Here is a 19,820-nt window from a genome sequence, read left to right as displayed (position 1 = left end):
GGTATAAATAATAAATTATTATTATTATTATTATTATAAATATTCAACATGGATCTGTTTTTAGCTAATGGGACGTCTTTATTTCATCACTGTACTTTGATTTCCAAGTACAGTCGTACCTCAGAAGTTGAACAGAATCCGTTCCGGAAGTACATTAGACTTCCGAAACGTTCACCTTCCATAGCACGGCTTCTGATTGGCTGCAGGAAACTCCTACAGCTAATCGGAAGCCATGAGAGCCCTGTCAGACATTCAGCTTCCAAACGAAGATTCGAAAACTGGAACACTCACTTCTGGGTTTTGACTGTTCGGGAACCAGAACATTTGACTCCCAAGGCATTCAGGAGCCAAGGTACGACTGTATTTGCAAAGTCCAAACACCAGGAGCCAAAGGGCTATGCTTAACCTACCATGAATGCATGAGGATTCCCAGCCTTACCACCTCCTTTGAAAAGCCATCCTTGAAGACCAGGGCATATTCTCTTTCAATATGATGTGTCTTGGATATATTTATTTCCTTCTCATTTATTTTTTAATTATGGTATTGTTGTTCATGAGTTTTTCTTAACTAGCTTTTTTTTATTCATGGCAGAACAGAGAGAGAGAGAGAGAGAGAAAGAAAGAAAGAAAGAAAGAAAGAAAGAAAGAAAGAACTGTAAAAGCATTCCATGAAAAATGACTTCCACCAAAAGAGATATTGAAACAATCCCTCCCTTTGGATTCCTCTATGAAAACTGCTACTAAGATGCTTGCAGAAATCTCACTGACATCCATGAAAAATGGGGGGGGGGGTGTAAATCAGATGTGAATAATCTGTAACCCATCAAGTCAAAAGCAGTGCACTAGCTATGGGTTTTGGGTTTGGCCAGAGCTTCTGTCACTTTTGATCTCAGATGGGAACCAAAACCAGGAAGACAAAACGTATTGAGACAGATGGGACTCTGTTCAACATTACTGAACGTTGGAGACAGTTTTGTTTAAGAAGGCTTTCCCCAAGGCACAACCCAGTCATTTATGACTTGTACCTTGGTAGGAATGGTTTCATTGTCTTTTGAGTGTGTAGGAATGGTCTCACCGTTTTTAGAATACCTTTTTTTTTTGTATTTTTAAAAATTTTAATCTTGTACTTTGCTTTGATGACCTCAGGCCATCAAATAATAAATGACTATTATTATTTGTCAAAACTTGTGTGCGCACTCAATGGTAAAATGTTTCGTAAGAGGAGGGACCTATTTCCCCCTTATATAAATCGGGCATTTTCTGTGGCAGCCCTAAGCAACGTAACAGAGGTGTGCCTGGCACTGTCATTATATAGCTTCTGGCAAATGCCAGAAGTAATTAATAAGAATAATTAATAAGAATAATTAACAATAAAATATTTATATATAATTTTCTTTTGCATTTTCCTAGTTCTGACTCGGTCTAAGACACGTACCTCCATATACATTCTCCTCATTGACATGACAGGCATTATGCTAATCATTATGCTATAAATCGGGCATTTTCTGTGGCAGCCCTAAGCAACGTAACAGAGGTGTGGCTGGCACCGTCATTATAAAGCTTCTGGCAAATGCACCTCTTTACCCTGAATTTTGATAGAATAATTAACAACAAAATATTTACCGTATATACTGTATAATTTTTTTTTGCATTTTCCTATGTAGTTTCATACTGAGATTAGTGTTTATAGAAACCTCTCAGTAGATATGTTCAGGAATGTACACTTACTTTTTTAAAAATTTCAAATTAATGCACCACATTATCCCAGGGCAGTGCCACACAACAAATAAAAGTTGGCTTGAATTCCAAAGGCTGGGGTCATCAGGGACGGAGATCAGATTGAGCCTTCACCTCATTGGTACTCCTAAGTGTACCACTTTGTTTTATTTTCTCCCATTTTAATTTCTTTTACCATTCATACTTTTGGGGGGAAACTAACAAACTGGACTTGTGAACTCCTTGGTAGTGAATGGGACAATACTGCCTTTCACCAAAAGGGAATGGCCTTATTCAATACTATGCCAAAGGTCCTAGGTTCAGCTACCAACATCTCCAGGGGACATTCTGACAATGAGGAGAATGTATACGGAGGTACATTCTGACCCCTGTCAGAAGCCCCAGAGAGCCCCAGCCAATCGGTGTGGACATTACTGAGCCACATGGACCAATAGTTCTGACTCAGTCTAAGACACGTACCTCCATATACATTCTCCTCATTGGCATGACAGGCATTATGCTAATCAGTTGTAAACAAACAAACAAACATGTTATGTACTGAAGTTCTCACCCTGGGCCAGCAGGGGGATACTGTAGATAGTTATGCAAATAAGGAATTGAAAGCGGCGTTCAGTGATTGGATAGTTTTAGAAAATTGTTACAGTTATTTTGTACTGGAGCTCTATATAAGCAGGCTGACTGAACCCTTCAGTTCAGTTCTGTTCTGGCCTGTGAATAAACAAGAGCTGTTTGAAGAATCGCTGTGTCGTCTGATATGTTCACCCACAACTTAACAAAACAAACAAACAGGTAATTGTCCACCCATATGCCTCCCAAATACTAGAAGCTTGATACATTTCCAAATTAAAAACTAACCGTTTCCCTCTTTTTAGTCGCAGGAGCTGCTGTTTCCATCTCCACAGGCACTGTGTTTTGTGGCCTTCTATTTGCAGTTATTGGCTATGCTTTCCTTTTCATTGTCACTTGTCCACAATCGGTGTGTTTCCTGGATAATGCCTGTTTCATTGAATTACAGGTATGTCGCTTTAGAATTGCTTCTGAAGGAGCAAAAAATTATCAGGGTGTTGAACTTCTACGTTTAAGTTTGCACTAAGGACACAGCAATAAGGAAGCAGTTCAATCAATACTGGAAATATAGAATTGTACTATTTGGCTATGGAAAACCTGGCAACCTAAGATTGCACCTATTATTTTTCCATTAATCCCAATATCACATCAGCCAGATTTTTCCCCCCAGCAAGGGAGAGATAAGCAATTTTAACCCTGGGGATCCAAAGGTTTATACACATTACGAGATTTCTATATCAACAATCAACCTGTATCTATTAACCATAAATTTAACTTTGTCAAATCTAAATACTAACTGGATTTATTTTAATCAAATGAAGCTCTGAGACCCTTAACACAATTTGAAAAGTTCTATAAGCACAATGAGTGGGGGAGGGGAGGATTAGTTCCTAAATCGTACTCCGTGTTGCTTAATGTAACTTACAGATCTATGGAACCCCTTAAAAATATGATAATTAGATTGTTGTTGTTTAGTCGTTTAGTGGTGTCTGATAACTAGATACTAGTACACCAATTTTTCCCAAGGATTGGAATAAAGTTTGGGGATCGTGACCCTTAAAATCTCTTTTCTGCCGGTTGTAGCAATTGTAATGTGCTGTATTAAATGCATGATTTTTAAATGTATTTTTACAAACACGCCACAGACCACCTAAATGAAACTCAAGGACCACTAGGGGCAGCATAAGAGTTACTGGTGGGTGTGCTGGTGCCCATGGGCACCAGGTTGACAATCCTTGCAAGGAAGACAGAGCTCGCTTTGCAGTATAAATACACCCGCTCATGTTTCTAAGTTGGTCTGAAATAAAATCAACAAAAGGCTATCAAAAGTGCTAGGAACATGGAAAATGGATCTTGCAATGATTTCCCGAAGTTTCACGTTTCTCACAACCAAAACATCAATCAGGCACAAATAGCCATTCCATTCTTTTTCTAAAAGGCAGTTCAAAAGGGAAGGAGAAAGGATTACCAGCACGACCCGTTTTCTTAGCTTCAATACAGCGAAGTGGCAATTCCATCTTTCTTGAACAAGCCAAAGAAACCCATAAAGAAGCAGAGCTCAGAACCGTCAAAAGCTGCGCAACCTGTAAATCAGAAAGAAACATTTCCTCACATCTTCAGTTTTACAAGGACTCTTAAATCTTAAACGCAAAGAACCAGGATTTTGTTTGTAACCGAACAATTGATGAACATTAGCCCTTGAGTGGCCGTTATAGAGAAAACGTTTTCTTACCTGTCTGACAAAGCCGTTCAGTTAATGCAGTTTAGTAAAGGTAAAGGGACCCCTGACCATTAGGTCCAGTCGTGACCGACTCTGGGGTTGCGGCGCTCATCTCGCTTTATTGGCCGAGGGAGCCGGCATACAGCTTCCAAGTCATGTGGCCAGCATGACTAAGCCGCTTCTGGTGAACCAGAGCAGCGCACGGAAACGCCGTTTACCTTCCTGCCGGAGCGGTACCTATTTATCTACTTGCACTTTGAGGTGCTTTTGAACTGCTAGGTTGGCAGGAGCAGGGACCGAGCAATGGGAGCTCACCCCGTCGCGGGGATTCGAACCGCCGACCTTCTGATCGGCAAGTCCTAGGCTCTGTGGTTTAACCCACAGTGCCACCCGCATATTTTTATCAATGAGAAAAACACCATTCTCTTTCCATCAACAATAAATGCATGAATGTTGTGATATGCAGGGGAAGGTTTACAGGTTTTTAAAAGATGTTCTAAGTTTTGCCCCAAAAGTTAAATCTGAGGAAAACAAATTGGCATATTACTGAAGGTTTTTCACTTTTTTATTTGCATGACTCAAGTCCAGAAAGCTGTAATTTATCACACTTTAAATGAGGGGGTGTGCCTGTGACTTTTCATGACTACAAACCTAGACCCTTTGAGATCTTCTCAGCTAAATCCCTAAATGGCCAACATTTTGTAGTGCAATGGTACAGCAAGAAAACTGAGGGGATACCTTTATGTGATTCCTGCTGCTAAAAACATTGGCATTAAACCTGAACAAGAGTTCAGCAGAAATTGTGGTTTTCTTCTTCCAAGAATTTATAAACTAAACGTAGCATCTTATTTATATATATAAAAACTAGATCTGCATTTCTGGTGCCTGAACACCATCCATGATGACTAACAATAATTATAACCAACCATAAAATAAAATAGAAGTCTTTGTAGAATATAATAAGAACAGGGACAAGTGCAGCACTGGATGGGAAAAAACCTATCAAATTAAACAAACACCTTCTTCAGAAGGTTTTTGCCAAATTGTGAAATACCATAAGAGAGGGAACCAACTGAGCGTCCCAGGGGATGGCTTTCCATGATTTAGGTGTGCTCTTTCTTTGGTCTCCATCATCAGAGCCTCCATCATTACTGTTGTATGTCTCCTTGAGATACTAATGTCTAATTAATCCCCATCATCATTGATAGGACATAAAAGGGCCCCTCTGCCAAGTCTAAGGGTGTGAGCAGGCTTTCATGGAAGGAGGCAATCTCTTACGATGGTGAAGGGAAGATTCCTCTCCCTGTTCCCAACATGTGAGAAGCATGCTATAAGCTGCCCAGAGTGGCTGGGGACACCCAGCCAGATGGGCAGGGTATAAACCATCAACATCATCATCATCTTCATCATCTGACTCTGCCATATCTCATCTCCTATATCCAAAATGCAAATTAAAGGAGAATTTGTGGGATGTGAAACACATAGCAGTCAAGTACAACATTCCTAGAGTGGACATGCTAGGGAATGCTTTGTATCACCCAGGAGAAAACTTCCTGTTTCCTTCTGAGCCGGGACAAAACTTCCTCTGCATGTGACTAGAGTGTGTGAGGCCAAACCTGGGCAAGGGAGCACTGGCTGTTCGCAGTCACTTAGGAACTAACCCCTTTATGGGATAGTTCCACATGTGTATATAATTTTGTAACCTGAGTCCACCTTCAGGGATCCAACTGTGAACTGAATGATTGTGAGTAAACTCCTTTTATATTCACTTTGATAAGATTGTCGTTTATATTCTTTTTAAGAGGAACAAGAAGGGATCTTACTAGGAATCTTATATAGAGAGGTTCAGACGAACTTGCAACAAGCAAACCGCTGTCCGTTTAAAGCATGAGTAGGCAAACTAAGGCCCGGGGGCCAGATGCAGCCCAATCACCTTCTAAATCTGGCCCACGGACGGTTCGGGAATCAGCATGTTTTTGCATTAGTAGAATGTGTCCTTTTATTTAAAATGCATCTCTGGGTTATTTGTGAGGCCTGCCTGGTGTTTTTACATGAGTAGAATGTGTGCTTTTATTTAAAATGCATCTCTGGGTTATTTGTGGGTCATAGGAATTTGTTCATCCCCTCAAAAAGTATAGTCCGGCCCCCCACAAGGTCTGAGGGACAGTGGACCGGCCCCCTGCTGAAAAAGTTTACTGACCCCTGGTTTAAAGGGGAATGTTTAAACTCTGCTAAGATATAGAACTTGCTAGCGCAAGTTAGGAAGGATATCATTAAACAATATATCCTCTCCTGCCTCCCTCCCACAGAATTGTCATCAAATCAGCAAATTATATTTTAGATCCGGCTCCACTGCTGCTCTTCCATCGCTGTGAGGAAAAAATATGCTGAGAACATCTAAAGCAAGCAAACTGGTAATAAAGATGAGCATAGCTCCAACAATGAATTCAAAGTCTGCTGAAATAACAAACCGAATGATTGCTCTGTTGCTAGGATGCTTCTCCAAGTACTCATTTTGGCACCAGCCTTATTCATGAAACCTGTGTCATATAAATCAATAGTTGAGGCAGTTCTTTTTTTTTTAATGATATTTTATTCAAGTTTCAAAGAAAGATTACAAAAATACTAAGAAAATAAAAAAGAAAGCAAATAATACAAAATACAGAGTAGAAAAAAAGAAAAAAGAAAAAACAGTAAAAAATAGGTCCATCTTTCAATATCTTGCCTTTCATTCGCTTGTTTCCCTGACCTCCTCACACCTCCCTTTTTTGTATTCCATTTCGAATGGTTAATTCAGCAAATCCTTTCCCTCTTTGTTTTTTAGTTCTTTATCTTAACATATTATAACCTTATATTTTCATCTATTAACAAATCATTTTTACATACTCCTTTTTAACATTGTTGCTAAAACCGCTTCATTTCAATCCGACATCATTTTAACATTCATTAATTTTGCAGTGTTTCTGTAAATAGTCCTTAAATTTCTTCCAGTCTTCTTCCACCGACTCTTCTCCCTGGTCTCGGATTCTGCCAGTCATTTCCGCCAATTCCATATAGTCCATCACTTTCATCTGCCATTCTTCCAGAGTGGGTAAATCTTGTGTCTTCCAATACTTCCAATACGTAGTTGAGGCAGTTCTTATCCACAAAAGAACTCAAAATTAAAATTGATGGCACTGCAACAATTGCATCTCCGGTAACAGTGGGTTTCCATTCTCCAATATACTCTCCATTTCTTATGTCAGTGTATATCTTAGCATTTTCAGTTAGCCGGTATCTTTTTTCCATTTTCCATTCTGAGATATCTGTTTGTCTCTCTTCCACCCCGCCTTTGGTCTTCCCCAAGTTTTCATTCACTTGCCCATAATTCCAGGAGGGTTAAGAGGCATTCTAGACATATTACATCTGCATTGCCATTTAGTAATTTGTGCAGATAATTGCAGCCAAATGTGGAGATAATTACAGTCAAATGTGATGGATGCACGTAACACTGATGCAAATGGTATTGGGAATGGGCCTATTCACCCATCTAGCTTTGATGGGTTTAATAGCCCCATATTTCCTCCCTTGGTGCAAAACTCGTTCAGTTTCCCTCTTCCTTCATTATAATAATATCTGCCCACAAACCATGCATATATATGTAACTTTCAACTCAGGATAATACTTCATGAATCCAATGAAGGGGATTGTAATCTGTGGATCCTTATGCCACAACTCACTGTTTGTCACAGGACTCTTTGGTATCATAATATTAGCACACTTGTTACTAACCGAGTAACAAGTCAGAGTATAAGAATAGATGCAGCATCTTAAAACCCATCAGATGTTATACTTCCCACGCAACTAAGCTAAACTGTTCTTTTCTAAGAATTTCCGCTATTTCTTTGTACCACCGTTATTTCAAAAGTGTCAGCTACAACAACATATTGCTACCCAAGCAATTTGTATTTTGTATATTTTATTTTGGTGGCGGTGGTGAGAGCTCAATTTCCCCTTTTAAAACTCAAACTGAAGCAGGCTCTCACTAGTCACTGAATGACCACCTGACTTGCACTTAATGAGCTCCTTGGACATTCCCATTTGTATAAATTGTCCATATATCATCACTGGCACTGTACCAGCCCCTGTGTTCGTAAAGTTGCTCTTGAGATGCCCTTAAGGTATTTGCTCCGGCCAGAGATGATATCTGACACTCTACTAAAGCACAAGTCCTTCTGACACCTGGAAGCTTGTCAGAAGGGTGTGGAGAAAGAAATAAATGTCTGCCAGGCGAGTTATTAAGGGACGCAGGTGGCGCTGTGGGTTAAACCAGAGAGCCTAGGGCTTGCTGATCAGAAGGTCGGCGGTTCGAATCCCTGGACGGGGTGAGCTCTCGTTGTTCGGTCCCTGCTCCTGCCAACCTAGCAGTTTGAAAGCACGTCAAAGTGCAAGTAGATAAATAGGTACCGCTCCAGCGGGAAGGTAAACGGCGTTTCCGTGCGCTACTCTGGTTCACCAGAAGCGGCTTAGTCATGCTGGCCACATGACCCAGAAGTTGTACGCCGGCTCCCTTGGCCAATAAAGCGAGATGAGTGCCGCAACCCCAGAGTCGGTCACAACTGGACCTAATGGTCAGGGTCCCTTTACCCTTTAAGGAAAGGAGAGCTAACACCAGCAGTGGACCTTTGTGTGCAAGGATCATTAATTCGACTGAAAATAAACTCCTAGGCTCAGAATGTGCTCAGAGGCATCATATGCTTTCATTGAAAGGACATGTATTTTAGATCTGGCTCTGATGACCAGAACTTGGGGTTCTAGTAAAATACAAAGTAGACCCAACACAGCTATACTCTGCACCCCACTCTGCTTTAAGTTATGATGTACTTGTACTTTGCCAATGAATGGGCTTGTGACCCCAATGTCTCCGTTTCTACATGCTTCTTACTTTATGGGACAAATTTATAACTTTGCTTAAATATATCAGTTGCTATGGCTTTGTTCAGTACACAGGAGCAATTCCGGGCCCAATTCAAAGTGCTGGTTTTGACCTATAAAGCCTTAACTGGCTCAGGACTGCAATACCTCAAGGACCACCTCTTTCTGTATGAACCTAACCAGACCCTGAGATCATCTTCTGAGGCCCTTCTTTGTGTGCCTCCCCCTCAAGAGGTCTGGAGGGTGGCAACACGAGAAGAGGCCTTCTCTGCAGTGGCTCCCCATCTGTGGAATGCTCTCCCCAGGGATGTTCGCCTGGTGCCTTCATTATACACCTTTAGGTGCCAGGCAAAAACATTCCTTTTTAACCAGGCCTTTGGTTGACCTGATCGACATCCCATACCCTTTTAAAATGTGGCTCTTTTTTGGGGGGGGGGGTTTATTGGGTTATTGCTTTAATTTTTATTTTATATACTGTGATCTTTTTATATGAACCGCCCTGAGACCTCCAGGTATAGGGCGGTATATTATTATTAACAACAACAACAACAACAACAACAACAACAACAACAACAACAACAACGTGTAGTATGTGTAGAGATAGCCAATTAGGATGGTTTAAGCTTAAGATTCTGTGAGATCATGATAGTGGTGCGGACCACCATGCTCTAATGAGAAAAAACAGGAAGTCCTGGTTTTACTGGGATAGTTGAGGGGTATGAGATGGCCACATTATTTGTCTCCCTAAGTTTTATTCTGGTTAGTTGAAAAATACTATCAAGAGCAAGTGTCATACATCTCAACAGTATGTTCTTTCCCTTGTACTTTGCCCTGAACGACAATGTCTTTTTCTTCGTTAATTACTTAGTGCCTTGGCACATTCTGAAAGCAAGTATTTTATCAACATAACAATCTGTGGGTGTCTTGCTGTCAGGTTCAGGTTTTGCTTTCCATCTTGAAATGGAAGGTTTCAATTTGTGCTAAAACCGAGCCTCATCCTTCATGTGATCTCTTAGCTGCTTCGTGAAGCTTTCCCTATGAATGAATGTTTCATCTTGGTGAAATACATCGGCATCAGTCCCTCTGTTCGCGAACTCCGGTAGTGAGTGCCAACAGATAGTAAAACATATGGCAGAATAGATCCTGAGGTTTACAATACAGTTTGGTGTATATGATTTTTGCTCTGTACTTTATTTTCTGTCTTTCTTCTTTTTTGTTTAACTAGCTATGTTCGGTAATTTAAAAATGAAAACTACAATGAAAATCACTTTGCTTGTGTATACAGATGCACAAAAAACAAATGTTTCAGGATCAACTATTGAGGATTTTTAGAGTTTTTTTAACTCATGTTGTTGCATCAAGGCTTAACTTATTACAGCATTTGTATTCTTCATATATAAGCATATATATTTTTCAATGTTGAGGGCTAAGCATTTGCACAAGCCTCAGATTTTCATCCTGTGTGAAACATGTGCTGCTCTTGGAAGAAAGATAATAAATATATTTGACATAAAAAAAAAGAAAACTACAAATCACTGCAAACCCAAATCACTGAAATGCGTACAAATTGTTTATCTGTGTTTGCCGGTCTAAACGCTACTTTCAACTGTAAAATAAACTGCAATTGCAACTGTCCCACCACTTTCTCATGATCTGCTTTTTTATTTTTATTTTTTATTTTGCTTGCTTACTGGCAGGAACCCTGAGCCCTCCTACTAGGATAAAGGTTATACAGCACAACACTTGGTTGTAGGTTCCACACTTCTTAACGACAAATAGACCATCGAGGAACAAAACCCACCCATTCATATTTGGCCAAAGGGTAAACTCCAAGGTATAAGACAAGGAAACAAGATATTTAAGCACCATGTTTTGCAGGTTTTTATGAACTCGTCAAATTATTATTTATTTAAAGTCTTTCTAGCCAGCTTTTTCATTTTTTTTAAGGCTCAAAGCTGCTTACAATCTAATAAGAATAAAACAATAAAAATTCAAAATAGGAAACAAGTAAGTAGATAAGAGGACACAGACAACACATATCAGAGTAGGGTTGCCATATTTCAAACAGTGAAAATCCAGATAGTTGTTGAGCTTTTTTGGGCAAAGTTGGTGAGCTATTTTTAGGTTGCCATGCATCCCTATGTATACATAGGGAGGGGGAATCATCTCTGCGTAGTGTAGGAAAGTCATCAGAGAGGGAATAAGAGTTGGTTAGGGATTCCATTTTGACTTGGTTCCTCCATTTCAATATAAATTCACTGGCTGATTTGGTTTCATAAATAAAAGAATGTGAAAACAGATAACAGATGGATGTGCTCTCTCCGCATCTACAAGATAGACTTTAAAAAGGTGAGGAGACTAACATTTTGTTCTTTTTCCATTTCAGTGGCATAGCACAGTTTCGTCACACAACAAAGCCTCCAATTTCTCAGTTGCCTTGTTCCCATCTCTCATATGGTGTCTTCTCCCGACCAGGTGAAGCAATCTAGTAAGGGGTCACAATGTCACAGAACTGCATGCTTGCCTTCCTGCTTACCTCCAAGGGTATAAAATAGAAAAGCAGACTAGGAAACCACTATCTATGAAGTATCTGTAAATAGTGGTTAGTTCTTATCATTGCATAAAATAAAGTGAGGATACTCAAAATACTTATCTGCTTTACGTTTATAATTTCACACAGTGCTCCATTAGAGTGCAAGATTAACCTATAATATAGAGCTTTGCCTAATGAGGCTATGGAAAGACGCAGTGGAGGGATCCCATCTGGCAAGAAACAGATTACCTTTTTTTGCATAGTTTTGCAAAGCAGCCATCTGATTTCTCAGGATATAGAGTAAAAAAAAAATATGTTGGTGTCAGATTTTTATTATTATTTTTGCCCCCGCTTAGGAAGTCTGGGTTACAAATGGAGGGCTCAAGTTTAATCCTCATACAAATTGAGGAGAATTCTGAGATTAATAGCTGATTGCATTTCTTAATGACACAGACTGGGATCATCATTATTATTTTGTTCAGTTCTGTTTGACTGGAGATTAAGGGATGGAACTCTACTACAAAATGCAGTTGTCCAATCAGTGATACAAAAGTTTACTTGGGAGCCATACCTCTGAATGAGGAATGAATCAAAAAAATAAAAAAATAAAAATGGAAATGGGTAATGCCACTGTAGCAGTATGTGGAAGTCTTTCCAGTGACTGAAAAACTTCATTTTAAAAAGGACAGGTATCTTTACAGGTTACTGGGGTGGAGAGGAAAATAAGCTAAAGCCAGACAGCTATTTCTTTTATAGACACATTCCAGCAGGATGAGGTGGGGAGGGGGGTATTAGTTTGTGGTTTTCTTTTTGGTTCTTGTTTTTATTATGTATTTTGTGTTTTTATCTTGTATTTTTATGTTATGTACTTGAGATCTACAGAGATGAAGGGTGGTATACAAATTTAATTTGTTGTAGTAATTTCAGTATATGTTTCTCTTTTTTTAAAAAAAACCATTTGAAATAGTAGAGGCAAAGGTCAATAATATTTTAAGTTTGGTAACATCTGCTCTTTATGTCCTTTCGGCAATCAATTTTTCATTATATTTTGGAGAATTTGCAACATGAACCTCCTGTTCTGCAACATTTGCATTTTAGGTCCTGTAAGAAGAGGATAAGGGTTTTTTAATCTATTTTTATTGAATTTTATCCATATAACCCAAAGGACAAAATAGAACCTCATGAGACAAACAAATAAAAACTAAACCCAACCAAGGCTGGCATGAGATGTTACATTCAGAAGAAAAAATAATAAAGATGGATATTTATAATGAGATGCAGACAGGTAAGTTGAAAGTACCATCATAAGGAATGAGAGAAGAAGAGGCCCATGGCTTGCAAGATACAGTGGTACTTCGGGTTACATATGCTTCAGGTTACAGACGCTTCAGGTTACAGACTCCACTAACCCAGAAATGGTACCTTGGGTTAAGAACTTTGCTTCAGGATGAGAACAGAAATTGTGCTCCGGCGGAGCAGCGGCAGCAGGAGGCCCCATTAGCTAAAGTGGTGCTTCAGGTTAAGAACAGTTTCAGGTTAAGAACGGACCTCCAGAACAAATTAAGTATGTAACCAGAGGTACCACTGTATACAGAAATATAAGCCTGTGACTGAAACCATCAGAAGCACAAAGAGTACCAAGAACAGCAAGGCTTTATTTTACATCAAGTGAAATGTTGAACCGGTTAGATGTTAAAAAAGGTAAAGGGACCCCTGACCATTAGGTCCAGTCGTGGCCGACTCTGGGGTTGCGGCGCTCATCTCGCTTTATTGGCCAAGGGAGCCGGCATACAGCTTCCGGGTCATGTGGCCAGCATGACTAAGCCGCTTCTGGCGAACCAGAGCAGCGCACGGAAACGCCGTTTACCTTTCCACCTATTTATCTACTTGCGCTTTGACATGCTTTCAAACTGCTAGGTTGGCAGGAGCAGGGACCGAGCAACGGAAGCTCACCCCGTCGTGGGGATTCGAACCGCCGACCTTCTGATCGGCAAGTCCTAGGCTCTGTGGTCTAACCCACAGTGCCACCCGCGTCCCTTGGTTAGATGTTACTTATCCCAAATTTGTTGAAGGACTTGCAGAAGAGACAAATTCCCTTTTTCTATAAGAAAAGCATATGAGATAAACTATATTCACCACCAAGAATTCAAAGCTGAGCTTGGAAATGTCAGACATCATCTTTGCTTGTGGAAATTATTTGGTTGGGTGGGTGATTGATTATTTAAGATGGCAGCAGGAATTATTTCCGCAAAAGAGGGGGAGAGAACATCACTTTCTAATATTTGAAAAGAATAGTGTTATTGATGATGTGGCAGAAATTAAGGGGCCCTCACCTAAATTCTGGATGGGTAGCAGCTGTGGCCGGATGCAGCTCCCCCGGGGCACAGAGAAAACAATTTTCTCTTGCAGCTGGCCACTGGAATCTACCTCAGCCAGCCTTGTGGCATTGCCTGTCAAAAATCCTTATCTGAACCAGCCAATCATGGTCTTTGGTGGGTGGGGCAAGCGCAGCGGACCAAGGTGTTTCAAATGCTTGGAGTGAGAGCTTAAAAAAGGAGGATTTGATTCTTACAATGGCAGCGTTTAATTCTTAATTACCAAGAAAAATAAACATTGTCATCATTTCCTCAAGCCCCTTTTCCATAATCAGGTTTGCCTTTGCATTAAGTCATTAATGCCTTAAGATAAAAAGCAATCCCTTTGGCATCCTGATATGTTTCCTCTGCAGAGCGATAAGCACCACTCCTTTTCCATTAAGCAATTTGTTTGTGTCATTCATTATCTGTCATCTGTAAAGAGAATGTTTGAAGCATAATCCTAAGCATGTTTACTCAGAAGGAAGTCCCATTGTATCTCACTGGGCTTCCTCCCAGGGATGTATGCAAAGGATTTCAGCCTAAGAAGGTGTAAAAGGAAATCATTTATTTTTCTAGACTCCTGTGGTTTCATCAGCATGAGAGTTATCAAAAGGGGCAGAGATAAGAAGCATTGTGTGTGTGTGTGTGTGTGTGTAGTGTGTGTGTGTGTGTGTGTGTGTGTGTATATATATATATATATATATATATATATGTATATAAATATAGTCTATAAATATACACTATATATATATACACACATATACATATACATATACATATATACACATATATATAAAAGAACTGGCATAACATAACAATCTTGTGTTGCAGCTAGAACAAGGTAGGCATTTATATTTACAGGATTTATTCTGTGTGTAGAACTGGGCTTCCATGGTGACCATTTTGGGCACAGTCCAGTCCTTTTGTTCTGGAGCTGCGAAGCCCAGGTGACATCTGCATGCAGACTCGGTGCTGCTGGCAGGTAGGGATGCTGGAGAGCTTTGATTCTGTTGACATTCATAGGCAAATCTAGTTCATTTGGCAGAACCGAAATGCAGCCATCTTTTGCACTTCTCTGAATATTGCAGGAGAGTTCCTGGGTTCCTGTTCTCTTACTAGGGCTGTGCACCAGATTCATCCAAGTCCTGGGCCAGCTTGGGCTTATTTGGAGTAAATTGGGCATCAATCAAGGTGAGACAGCCACGGATCACTACGGTTCAGGTTTGATGGCTCAAAGCAATCTGTGGTGGTTGGGGCAAGGCCTCAAGCAGGAAGGGGAAGCAGGAGTCAGGTGTGAAGCCTTGCACAAAGGCTAAGACCTACCAGATGAGCAGTTGCATCTTCCACCTGACCCCTCATCCTGCAGCATCAGAGAGTAGAGGGCATTGCTCCAGCAGGATGCAGGCACAGCTTTGAAAGTGGCTTTCCTGCAGAGAAGCCACTTGTGAAGAGCACCCTACAGAATTGAACTGCCTGCTCTTGGTGAAGGAAGGAGAGGAGGTTTTCCTCTCCTGAGTGCTCCCCTGTTATGTACTGAGCTGAATCCTAGAAAAATAGGATCCAGAATGCAGCAGTCTGATTGGTCTGCAGGAGCCACCCAATCCAGCTCCAGGTGGAAGTGAATCAGCGACCTGATTGGCCTGCAGGAGCAGCCAATCAGGCTCCTGGATGAAATGAATCAGCAACTTGATTGGCCTGCAGGAGCAGCCAATCAGGCTTCTGGAGGAGGTGAATCCACAACCTGATTGGCCTACAGAAGCAGCCCGGAATTAGCCAATCATGCGGGGCCCATTGTGTAAATAATGTATATATAGCTAGATGTTTTGGGGAAAGTTTTATTCATTGCTACTATGAGCTGAATAAAGAGCATGAAATTCACACTCGACTCAGAGTATATTTCATCCCCCTTCCAACAGGAGCAGCTCACAGTGACAAATACAAATGCAGGAACAAAGCAAATAATGCCTTTTGCCTTTGACAGCTGTGTGGCTGGCACAAATTAAACAGGGTGTTTTCTAACATTGAAATGCAATTTGTGGGAGAGCGTCATCTGTTGACTATCTGTCATCTGATTACTTGTGTGTGACACCTGATTTATTTTTGGACCCTATGTTTCAGCACAGCAGCTTATAGTGTTCTGAACACTGAAATTCACCCACCTAAAGATGAACTTTTTATGAACTGAAAAGTTCATTTGTACGAACTGGAACTGAACTACCTTGTTTTGTACAAGTACAAACTTCATCTGGAACTAGTTCCTTGATTTGGACAGATTGAACTTTTCAAGTACTGGCCACAGGGGAGACCTCTCATATTACAAAAGATTCCTAGAGGGTTGGTGCAGAAAGGTTTTAAATATCACTTGGAGACAATATAAAGGAAACAGAAATTAACAGGACACCAAAATAACTACAGAAAGCGATCACTGACAGGCATTTGTTATGAAGTTTGTATCTACGGAGCTACCCATGAGTATGGATAATCTATGTTAGATGGATTTGTAAATGAAATAATTTTTTGCCAAACGAGGAAAAAAGCACCTGGTATGCACATGCCCCTTATTAGTTTCAGGCTAGTCTTGGATTTCTGTCTCCAAAAGCATAAGAATTTCCATTTATCCCACCGATTCACAAAATAATCAGCCTCATACTGTAGCCTTTTTAATCCATGGGTAGGAAAATGTTGCACCCGAGCAGGGACGAAAAGGAGCCAAACGACACCAAGGGGTTAAAATCCAGAGAAAGAGTTTTTATTCTGCCAACCCGGGTGGGCAGAGGAGCAAGTGTGATAAGTCACAAAACAAGCACGAAGTTCACAGCCATTGCACATAGTTTATATCCCCTTCCAGTTCCCTCCCCTTTTCTCCTCCTTCTGCCCATGAGTTCCCCTGAGCATGAACAGAAAACTCCTGTCTTGGGACCATTTTTGGACTTTTCCCAGAAAGGGGGTGAGAGGGTTTCAGTGTGCTCCAGTTGTTTCATTCTTGTGCTTTGGCATGGTTCCTGGACAGAAAGCAAGTTGCAGTGTGGTTCTTTAGCAAGGCCAGAAGGCATGAGAAAGGCCTGAGAAACAATGGACTGTTCTCTACCTTGTTGCAATCTTTTTTAGTTACAGCAAGCGGAATGCTTAGCTAATGCTTTTTGTCTTAGAGGAAAATGCAGTTTTAAAAATGCTTGAAGCGGCCTGGCTGGGGGGGGGGAATTCACAAACAGTTTTAGGGCTTTTTGGGGTAACCCTAACTGTTCCCCTTCAATACTACAGTAACGTTCAGCAGTAGCAGAAATACAAAGTGGGAGATTGAATAAGGGCTTGAGAGGATTACTTACTAGCTGGCTTGGTTGGTAGGTGAAGGAACCTTAAATATACAGGGGAAACATTAACCCTGTTAAATTGGTTTGTTCATGGTGCTGCCTTTTATATTTGTTTGAGACTGCTTTCCCCACCTCTCATTAAATAGGCTGCCTCTTTTATTTTACATGTTTAATTTACAGTCTACATCATCCCACTTCCATGTCAACACGTCGGCCTCCTCATGAAGTCTCAGGGCCTTAATGCTGATACCTCTGGAGCGTCTAACAACCCAAATAACTGGGAATTGTGAAACATCGCTCTAATTCCCCCCTTCATTAAAAGGGAGGTATTACATTTGGAATCACGAGGACATTTGCCATATGCTCATTAAATACCGACTGTTAAAAGAGCTTTGAGATTTGAAAAGTGTGTGAGATAAATCCAGGCAGCAAGTAATTGCTTCCAAATTAAATGAGTAATAAAGGTTTGATTGCTCAGTGCGTAGCATGTGAAAAACGTACAATATTTGGGGGGTTTAAAGCGGGGCTTGAAAAGGCGCAATCTGAGACATTATAGGGAACAAAGGATGGCCGTCTTTTTAGTGGGACACACTCCAAGCATTTGGTCTAGCGCCAGACCCAAAAGCCAATTTGGTAGGATTTCCTAAACTGGTATACCAGACCTATTAGAGAGATTTAGTAACTGGAGGGAGGGAGGTGAGATAGGCATGAACCTGGAGTAAATGGCATCCATTTTGGCCTTTGTACAGAATGTGTTTGTAAGGTGGCAAACAGTTCCCCTACGCCAGGGGTAAGCAAACTAAGGCCCGGGGGCCAGATCCGGCCCAATTGCCTTCTCAATCTGGCCCGCAGATGGTCTGGGAATCAGCGTGTTTCTACATGAGTAGAATGCGTGCTTTTATTTTAAATGCATCTCTGGGTTATTTGTGGGGCATAGGAATTCGTTCATTTTTTTTTTTTTTCAAAATATAGTCTGGCCCACCACAAGGTCTGAGGGACGGTGGCTCGGCCCACGGCGGAAAAACGTTGCTGAACCCTGCCCTAAGCAGACTTTGCCTAAGTACCCATACTATACAGTACTGTAGTATTTGCTGTGGGCCTTGTCTCCCCTCAGTGCCAGATGGGTCATGGAGATCAACAGTGTTAAGTATAAAGGGTTTAATTGACACAGAAATGAAAAATGGCGAAAGGTATATTGCAGAAGGTTTAACATGCGGTTTTCCCATGAAGACTATACAGTTGTACCTTGGAAGTCAAGCAGTATCAGTTCCGGAAGTCCGTTCCAAAAGAGATTTTAAGGGTCACGATCCCCAAATTTTATTCCAATCCTTGGGAAGAATTTGTGTGCTAGTATCCAGTTACCATGTTTTTAAGAGGTTCCATAGATCTGTAAGTTACATTAAGCAACACAGTCTGTTTTAGAAACTATTCCTCCCTTTCCCTACTCATTGTGCTTCTAGAGCTTTTCAAATTGTGTTAAGGGTCTCAGAGCTTCATTTGATTAAAATAAATCCAGTTAGTATTAAGATTTGACAAAGTTAAATTTAGCATACTTTTCTGTGTATTAGACAAGGTTTTTGTGCCAGAAAAGTAATTTTTAAAATGGAGGGGGGGGATCTTATACATTGTCAGTGCATATTGGTGATGTGGGCTTGTTTGTTTCTGCTCCCCAGAGATTGTAAGTGGGAAAAAAGCTCAACAGCTCTGGGCAATTTCCCTCCATTTTCTTAAGTTTGAATCCCCAAAAATAGAGGGTGTCTTATCCATGGGGGCGTGTTATATACGGAAAAATATGGTACACGGTTAATAGATACAGGTTGATTGTTGGTATAGAAATCTCGTAATGTGCATAAACCTTTGGATCCCCAGGGTTCAAATTGCTTATCTCTCCCTTGCTGGGGGAGGGGAGGAATCTGAGTGATGTGATATTGGGAATAATAGAAAAATAATAGGTGCAATCTTAGGTTGCCAGGTTTTCCATAGCCAAATAGTACAATTCTATATTTCCAGTATTGATTGAACTGCTTCCTTATTCCTATGTCCTTAGTGTAAACTTAAACGTAGAAGTTCAACACTCTGATTCTTTTTTGCTCTTTCAGAAGCAATTCTAAAGCGACGTACCTGTAATTCAATGAAACAGGTGGTATCCAGGAAAGGACACTGATTGTGGACAAGTGACAATGAAAAGGAAAGCATAGCCAATACAGTGGTACCTCGGGTTACATACGCTTCAGGTTACAGACTCCGCTAACCAAGAAATAGTGCTTCAGGTTAAGAACTTTGCTTCAGGATGAGAACAGAAATCGTGCTCCGGTGGTGCGGCAGCAGCAGGAGGCCCCATTAGCTAAAGTGGTGCTTCAGGTTAAAAACAGTTTCAGGTTAAGAATGGACCTCCGGAACGAATTAAGTACTTAACCCGAGGTACCATTGTACTGCAAATAGGTGTGGCATTGGGAAGCAAATAAAAATCTTCTGTTGAACAACTTCCAGCTCCTGCAACTAAAAAAGGGAAACAGGTTAGTTTTTAATTTTGAAATGTATCAAGCTTCTAATAGTTGGGCGGCATATAGGTGGACGTTTACCTGTTTGTTTTTTACGACTGATTAGAAAAATGCCTATCGTGACAAGGAGTATAATGTATATGGAGGTATGTGGGAGCACAGGGTGGTGTCTTAGACTGA

The 19,820-nt window shown here is 40.7% G+C and overlaps 1 long non-coding RNA gene across 2 annotated transcripts; it reads right to left on the bottom strand.

Annotated features, from left to right (window-relative positions):
- Window positions 1–2,518: 2,518 nt before the first annotated feature.
- On the bottom strand, window positions 2,519–19,644 carry LOC310745629. 2 transcript variants are annotated; one of them, XR_014540246.1, is made up of 5 exons: window positions 19,261–19,644; window positions 18,385–18,526; window positions 11,302–11,423; window positions 3,773–3,887; window positions 2,519–2,774 (listed from the first exon to the last, which is right to left on the bottom strand). It is a non-coding gene; the product is annotated as an uncharacterized lncRNA (long non-coding RNA). The 2 variants fall into 2 exon arrangements; XR_014540247.1 differs by lacking the exon at window positions 19,261–19,644 and having other exon boundaries at window positions 18,385–18,569.
- Between the last annotated feature and the right edge of the window lie 176 nt (window positions 19,645–19,820).

The sequence above is a fragment of the Podarcis filfolensis genome (genome assembly GCF_964270895.1).
Source record: "Podarcis filfolensis genome assembly, chromosome: 12".
NCBI lineage: Eukaryota > Metazoa > Chordata > Lepidosauria > Squamata > Lacertidae > Podarcis > Podarcis filfolensis.
The sequence above is the reverse complement of the archived record's forward strand: the minus strand, read 5'-3'. Positions and strand labels throughout refer to the sequence as shown.